A 7,443-nucleotide genomic window follows, 5' to 3' on the forward strand; every position below is an offset into this window, starting at 1 on the left:
AATTTTTTTTTTTTTTTTTTTTTTTTTTTTTTTTGTACCTGGAAGTGAACTCAGGACCTTACACTTGCAAGGCAAGTGCAGTGCCACTGAGCTAGGTCCCTGACCCAGGGTCCATTTTTTTTTAAAGCACAGTAACAACTGAAAGCAAAGACACATCTGTGGCCAAAGTGGAGGGTGATCCCTGTTCCTGACTGGGGCCACTCCAGTGTACACCTTTGGTCTGGGTGTCCCTGTCTCCCTAAGTTCCATGGGAGGCCTAGGGGTTCCTGTGAAACAATGCTGTGTGCAGACGCCTCTGTTCCAGGGAAAGCACTCTGCCCAACTATTTGGTTATGCAAATGAAAAAGTGAAGACTGTTTGCTGGTCCCTGAAGTGACACCCGAGGAGCTGAAGCCCAGAAAGCCTCATTGTTCCTGTGACCCCGATTGGGAGGGCCCAGTTTAGGCAGAGCTTTGCGGCCCCGGGTCACATTTCCTGATGGGGAACGCCCTGTGTGAGGAACTAGACCATACCCGCAGCATATCACAGATCACAAGCAGGGACCTGGAGGAGTGAGGCAAGTTGGTAAACTCCACTCCCTTCCTTACATGACGTGACAGGCTGGGAAGCTCAGACTGCAGCACCGATGTCCCCAACGTAGAGTATTTAAGACCCGAGCTCCTGATTCCAAGAAGGTGCTGACCCTGCAGGCACTAGGCCCCACTGCTATGATCTGACAACATCTGGAATGAGACCCATGAATCTCCATTTGTAAAATGTGCTCCAGCTGACTCTGCAGTACACACTGTGAAGAGTGTCAGCACCAGGACATTAGGGCAAGGCCGAATCTCAAAGGCAGAGGTCAGGATGTGCCCTAAGGGAAGTGGAGCTGTTCCTAACAGGTGAAACAGAAGCTTTCTCCCCTCTGGGCCTCATGTTCTTGGGCCTGGATTTCAAGGGGCTAGAAGGGCTTGGAAATATTCTGTAGGGTGAGGGGAGCTAAAGCTTGGGTTACATTAGGGTGAGGCTGGCACCCATGTACATGCCCAATCATGCTGGGCCTCCAGACAGCTCCTGCTAACATAACAACTGCAGCTGCAGGGCACAGCCTACTCTTCTGCAAGGTCTGTATCAGCTCCCACGGTGGAAGCAAGGGCCCCTGGAAAGCAGGTATGGGGTCGCAGGACTTGCTGGAAGGAGATTAAGAACAAGAAGACTTCTTGGAGCCTGCAGCACCATCGGGGTACACCTCCCCCACCATTCCCACCCAGAGAAGGGCACTGTGGAGGGTATGGGCTTGTCCTTCCATCATGCATTAGGATGCTTCTGAACAAATTTGGAGTTTATCATTAATCCTTCCCTTGAAGCAAGAAGAGCCAGGCAGCATCTGGGTTCTGCATATAAAATTATTTGCCTTTCTATATTTACATATTTATTAGGACCTACTCTTACATTAGCGGGCCTTTTACTTTGGATAGAAAGTAATACAGACCTGTATGTCCCCTGGGAATGTGTGGTTGTGGACAGTACTTCCAGAAGAAAGGAGGGCAGCTGGGGGAGACATGGCACCTCTCTTAGGACACAGCCCCTCTACTATTCAACCTGTAGACAACTTCCAAAGAAATGGAAGGGACCCTTATTTCTATGGTGATCCCACCTTGAAAGGGGGAACTGGCTTGAGAACCACATTTTGTATGAAGTGCTCCTATTTTCATTAACTTTCAAGCTTCAAGTATATTTCTGAACAGCTATAACTATGGTGCTACAAATTCTTCCCCAAATACATGAAGGTTTTTCATGGCTGTCAAGTCCTACCATAGACCTGAACCTACACATATGCAAACTGGTCACCCTAACTTCCTTATGCTCACTCACAGTAAAACCACAGCCTGCCTTCTCTGTATGCATTGCTGCTAGGCCTGTGTGGTGACAAAATCCTCACCTCCACCCCACCTGGAAGTCCTCAGTGTCCTGCCCATGTACCACCTTAGCCAGAGACCTATGGTCTATCACAGTACTGAGTTCTAGCCAGCAGGCACATATTTCTGGAAACAGAAAGGGGGAAGAGGAAGGGCCTGCCTCCTCCCTGTTAAGAATTTTCAGAAGTCCCGTGTGATCCTCCATTTGTGAATCTTGCCACAGTAGGGCCCGAAACACCGGGGATTTAGCTCAGCGGTTCAGTGGCCTGCCTTGCAAGCGCAAGGACCTGAGTTCAATCCCCAGTACAAAAAAAAAAAAAGAAGATTTTCACACACTAGGGCCTGGAGCCGGAGATGTGCACTGCTCAAAACCCTTGCTAGTGAGGCTGGTGGAAGGATTCAAGTGGGAGGTGGCCCACAGGTCAGCCGTGTGCATTCAAGGTCCAGGAACATTTCCAGAAGGTTCAGACTCCACTCTCCTCCTGCCCCCTCAGTCTTGCTGGATACACAGGCAGATCTACGGGCAGCAGTCTCCCGGAGTAAATCCACAAATTTAGGGTCATCCCAATACAAATGCCAAGGGGGCTTTTTGAAAGTAAAACAAATCAATGCAGTTTATATTGAAATATAAGCAAGCAATAATAGCCCAAGAGTGGAGAAATTCTGCAAGGATCACACATTTAAATGAAATAAAATTGCAAATAAGAAATTTTTATGAATTTCTTTTTTTATGAAATAAAGAAGGTCTTTCTATGTCTCAAAACCAAAAGACATAGAAGAATAAATGGATAAAGTGATCTCCATAAAAGTAAAGATAGTTTTGTATTGGGAGAAAATAACCAAATAGGATCAAAAGGTAAAATGTGTGTGGGGAAAGCATTTTCATTTCATACCTTTAATCAATACAGAACTCTCACAAATCAATAAAAAGACTAATAGGCAACCTGGGAAAAAGGTAGAGAAAGTGAATAGACCACAGAAAAAGGATATATCAAGGATTCTTAAACACAGGAAAAGATGTCGAACCTCATTCACAAAACCCATGCAAATTAACACTGAGATACTAAAGCAAAAAAATAATCATACCATGTTGGTCAGGATGTAGAAACAGGCACTCATTAATTGACAGAAATATAAATTGATAAAATGTCTATAGATCAATCTGGCATTATTTGTAAAAAATTTTAAAGTATATATCCTTTTAATAGTATTATTCCCCTGTAGGGATGCACCCTAAAGATATAAAACTACACACAAAAATTTACACAGTAACAGAAAATTTTTCCAGCCTGGCTTATAATAACCAAAGCTTAGAAGCTTCCCCAAGTCTACTAAGAAAGAACAGGTTAAATAAACTCTGGTTCATTCATGCAGTAAAATCCAACATGTCCAGTCAGATGAACACAAGAGGCCTTTAGAATATTGTTATGGAAAGATCACCAAGATGTATTGCCTTAAGTGAAACAAGCACTGGATATGAGAATATATATATTATGTCATAATTTATGAAAAAAGTGACAACATGAGTGAACATTGAATCTGCATAAAATGCTGAGAAACAAAAAGTAGGTGTCTCCAGAGAGTGAGACTTGGGTGATCAAAAGGCATCAGTGAGAGGGAGGCCTTTCACTTTATACCCTTTCTATCTTTAGCATTCATATTTACATTTAAATTTGTGCATATTATGTTACCTATTCAAAAGTGATATTTTGAAAAATAAAGCAGTTGGGTTTTACCTGACAGAGAAACCAGGGCCCTGCAAAGCAGAGAACTAGTGAAGGCATGAAAAACAAGAACCAACTGAGAGTTTGGGCCAGTAGGAAAATTCCAAGTTTGCCAAAAGATCCAAAGATCCAGGGCTACTATAACAGCGACATGCAAAAGAATGAAGCTGCACTCTTACCTCATACCGGACACAAAGATGTTACTCAAAATTCATGGAAGACCTATGATCATAAGGACAAATTATAAAACTCCTGAAGAAAACTAAGGGCTACATCTTTATAACCTGGTATGGGGTTTCTTAGAGAGGATACCAAAAGCATAGGCAACAAAGTAAAAAATAGATACATTGGATTTTATCAAAATGTCTTTCAAAGGACACTATGAAGAAAGTAAAAACTCAGAGTAACCAAAATGGTGGAGTAGCTATCAGCAGCAAAATTTAGCTTCTCTGTGACCTGGAATCCAGATACTTGGAAAATAATAACTTGGCAAAGAGAGAAGATCATCTCTGGGAATGGGAAGGAACTGACAGGAAAATTAGAAGCTATAGAGCAGTTGGAGAACTGGACCACAATGCAGAGAAAAGAACAAAGCAGTCTGGACGTTCACCCTAACTACCAGGGAGGGGGAAATGCCTCCACAGACACAAGGTAAGCCTCCAATGTGGGTAGTTCCAGGGAGAAATGAGGAGCCCACAGCTGTGAGAACTGCAAAAATAATGTGGGATTTTACTCTAAAGTGATTCTTTCCACACAGCAGGCAAAAGTTGGAAAATTAATCCAATGCAACATACACCATATTGCCAGGAGCTTTTAATTAGGCACCACTTTGGGAAGGGGTTGTATTTAACACTGGGACTTAGAATAGCTAAACAACTTCACTTCAGGGTTCACAGTGTAACCCACCCACAGTGACTGGATAAGAGATGGCCACAGGAGACAGTTGTGGACAGGGAGCAGACTAGATATAGACCCCATGAGAAGTTTAAGCTTGGGTCAAGAAAGACACAGGCCCCCACACTCCATGGTAAAAAGTCAGGCCCAGTTTGTGTGACTCTCAGAAATGAGTGGGTCTAACAGTGCTGGCTTTAAGTACAGTGAGTGTCTTGAAACCTTGGTCTGTTACATACGTCCAGCACAGATCAGAGATCTAACTGTCTTCACTATCAACATAAGCAAGGAAGTGCCTTGAGTTGGATGACTGCCACTACCTGGGGTAAGTGGGACAGAAGGACACTTCACAAACCCACAGGCCAGAAAGCTTGACAGAGAGAACCATGACTTGCTGGATTCTAAAACTGCAGATCCTGAGAAGAAACAACACATTAAAAAATATAGAGAATTTTTTTCTCTTGCAGATTCATTTTTTTCTCATCTTTCTTCACTTTCTGGGTGAATTGGGAAATTTTCTTTTTCCATTTTTTCTTTTTAGATTTCTTTTTTATCTTTCTTTTTTGTTTTTCATCTTTAGTATCATTTTTTCTTTTTTCTTTTCTTTCCTTTCTTTTTTTTGAGACAGTCTTGCTACATAGTTCAGATGGGCCTTGAACTCACTATGAGGCAGGTGGAGGAACCACCGAGCTAAATCCCTGGCCCTTTGAACTCACTATATATTCCAGGCTAGCCTTGAATTTTTTTTTTCTTTTTCTGGTACCAGGGATCGAACTTAGGACCTTGAGCTTGCCAGGCAGGCACAGTGCCACTGAGCTGCAATCCTGGCCTTTTATCTTCTTTTTCTTGTTCATTCTTTTCTGTTACATTTATCTAATTCTATTAATATCCTTTTACTCCTTAATAGGATACTTTATCTTCTATTTTATGTTTTTAAATTTTCTTCTTTCATTCTCCCATTTCACATCCACATTTCTTTACTAGTATAACTATTAAGCTTTATTAATCTTTAGATAATTATAAATCTCTTTTCTTTTTTTTTTCTGTTGTTGTTGTTCTTGTTGTACCAGGGATTGAACTCAGGACCTAGTGCTTACAAGGCAGACATGGAACCATTGAGCTAAATTATAGCTCTCTTTTCTAAGGTTAAGGGAGTACATTATTTATTCTTGTGATATGTCAATATCCAGTTTGTCAAGCCAGGCGTGGTGGCACATGCCTGTAATCCCAGCACTCAGGAGGCTGAGGCAGGAGGATCACTGTGAGTTTGAGACCAGCCTGGGCTACATAGTGAGTTCCAGGTCAGTCTCAACTATGTAGTGATACCCTGTCTCAAAAAAAAAATCCAGTTTGTCTAGGACAATATGTTGTTGCTGATTTTGCCATTGTCAGGGTGGAATAGTTGTTATTAATACATTCTGTATGTATGACAATATCCATATTTTTTGTATCATCATTACTGTAGTCCGTTCCTGCAGAATGCTGCTGGAAAAATTATACTGCACCCTCCTCTCCCAGATTAAGAGAGGTGGTTAAATCTTGGGACAGAGACAAAGACCTATGGTTAGCTATGCCTAGAAAACAACAATGAAAAGCAGGTACTAACTAAAGAAATCTCCATTTTATCAAATTTCCCCAAATTAAGACCTAACTGGAAAATAATCAGTCTTGAAAACTTGAGATACAAAGTGACAGCCCTAATCACTTTGCCTTATCTTTCATTACAGAGTAGCCAATGAGCAAGAGAAGAATCTTCTGCATGACATTGGCCATCACCATGGTAATGACCAGGACTTATTTTCCAGTTATTTTATTATCTTATTTTCAGAGAAACACAGTATCAGTAAAGTTTTTCCACTATAAGTGCCCACAAACCTTGGCACAAAACAAAACAATAGAAACATAAGAAGACAAGGCAACAAAATGCCTCCAAAATTTCTCAACACCCCCAAAGCCAATCCATGGGATATTGAGAGGGAGGGAAGCAAAACCACACAGCCAAATTATTCAAAAGGATAACAGAGGAGTTTAAGAGCAGATCAATAAGGTGCTCAGTGAGCACAAAGAAGATATAATTAAACAGATAATAGATGTAATAAACAAAGTAATCGGGGAATTAAAAGAAAACAGTAATGAAAAGCTATCGTAGGGGCTGATGATTTAGCTCAGTGGTTCCACTGCTTCCTTCACAAACCCAAAGACTGGAGTTTGATCCCCATTACCAAAAAAACAAAAAAGCTACCTTAGCTAAACAAATCAATATAATGACACGAAACATGAATGATCAGTCTAGCAAAGAATTAAACTCCACAAAAAGATTCAAGACAGAACTCCAGGAGACAAAAATGTTCTGTTGAGAGCATAATGAGCAGAAGGAACCAATGTGAAGACAAAGTGTCAAAACTAGAAGACAGAGCTGCTGTCAGAGACTACCTATTCAATGATACCTTAAAAACAAGAGAACATGAAAAAGATCCAACACCCGCTAAATGATGGAAAAAAAGACTAATTGGGATAAGTGAAAAATCAGAAGACAGCACAAATGGTGCAAAAAACTGTTTATCAAAATAATAACAGAAATTTTTTCCAAATATAGGGAAAGGATTAAACATACAGATAAATGAAGCATATAAAGCCCCAAATACCCATGATCAGAAAAGGACCTGACCAAGCATATTGTAGTCAAAATTCCAGAAATGCAACAAAAGGACAGAATATTAAAAGCTGTTAAGGGGGAAAAATAATGCTGTAATAGAAAAGCATCAAATAACTAATAAAAGTAAACCCAATAGAATAATAACAGACTTCTCAACACAAATCTTAAAGGCCAGGAGAGCTTTGAGTGATATATTGCAAGCCATAAAAAAAAAATTTTTTTTTAAACTTTCCAAGCGAGCTGCCTGCCTGCCTGCCTGCCTGCGATCACCCGG

Source organism: Fukomys damarensis, unplaced genomic scaffold, assembly GCF_012274545.1.
Source record: "Fukomys damarensis isolate Sample0158 unplaced genomic scaffold, DMR_v1.0_HiC HiC_scaffold_1, whole genome shotgun sequence".
Taxonomy (NCBI): domain Eukaryota; kingdom Metazoa; phylum Chordata; class Mammalia; order Rodentia; family Bathyergidae; genus Fukomys; species Fukomys damarensis.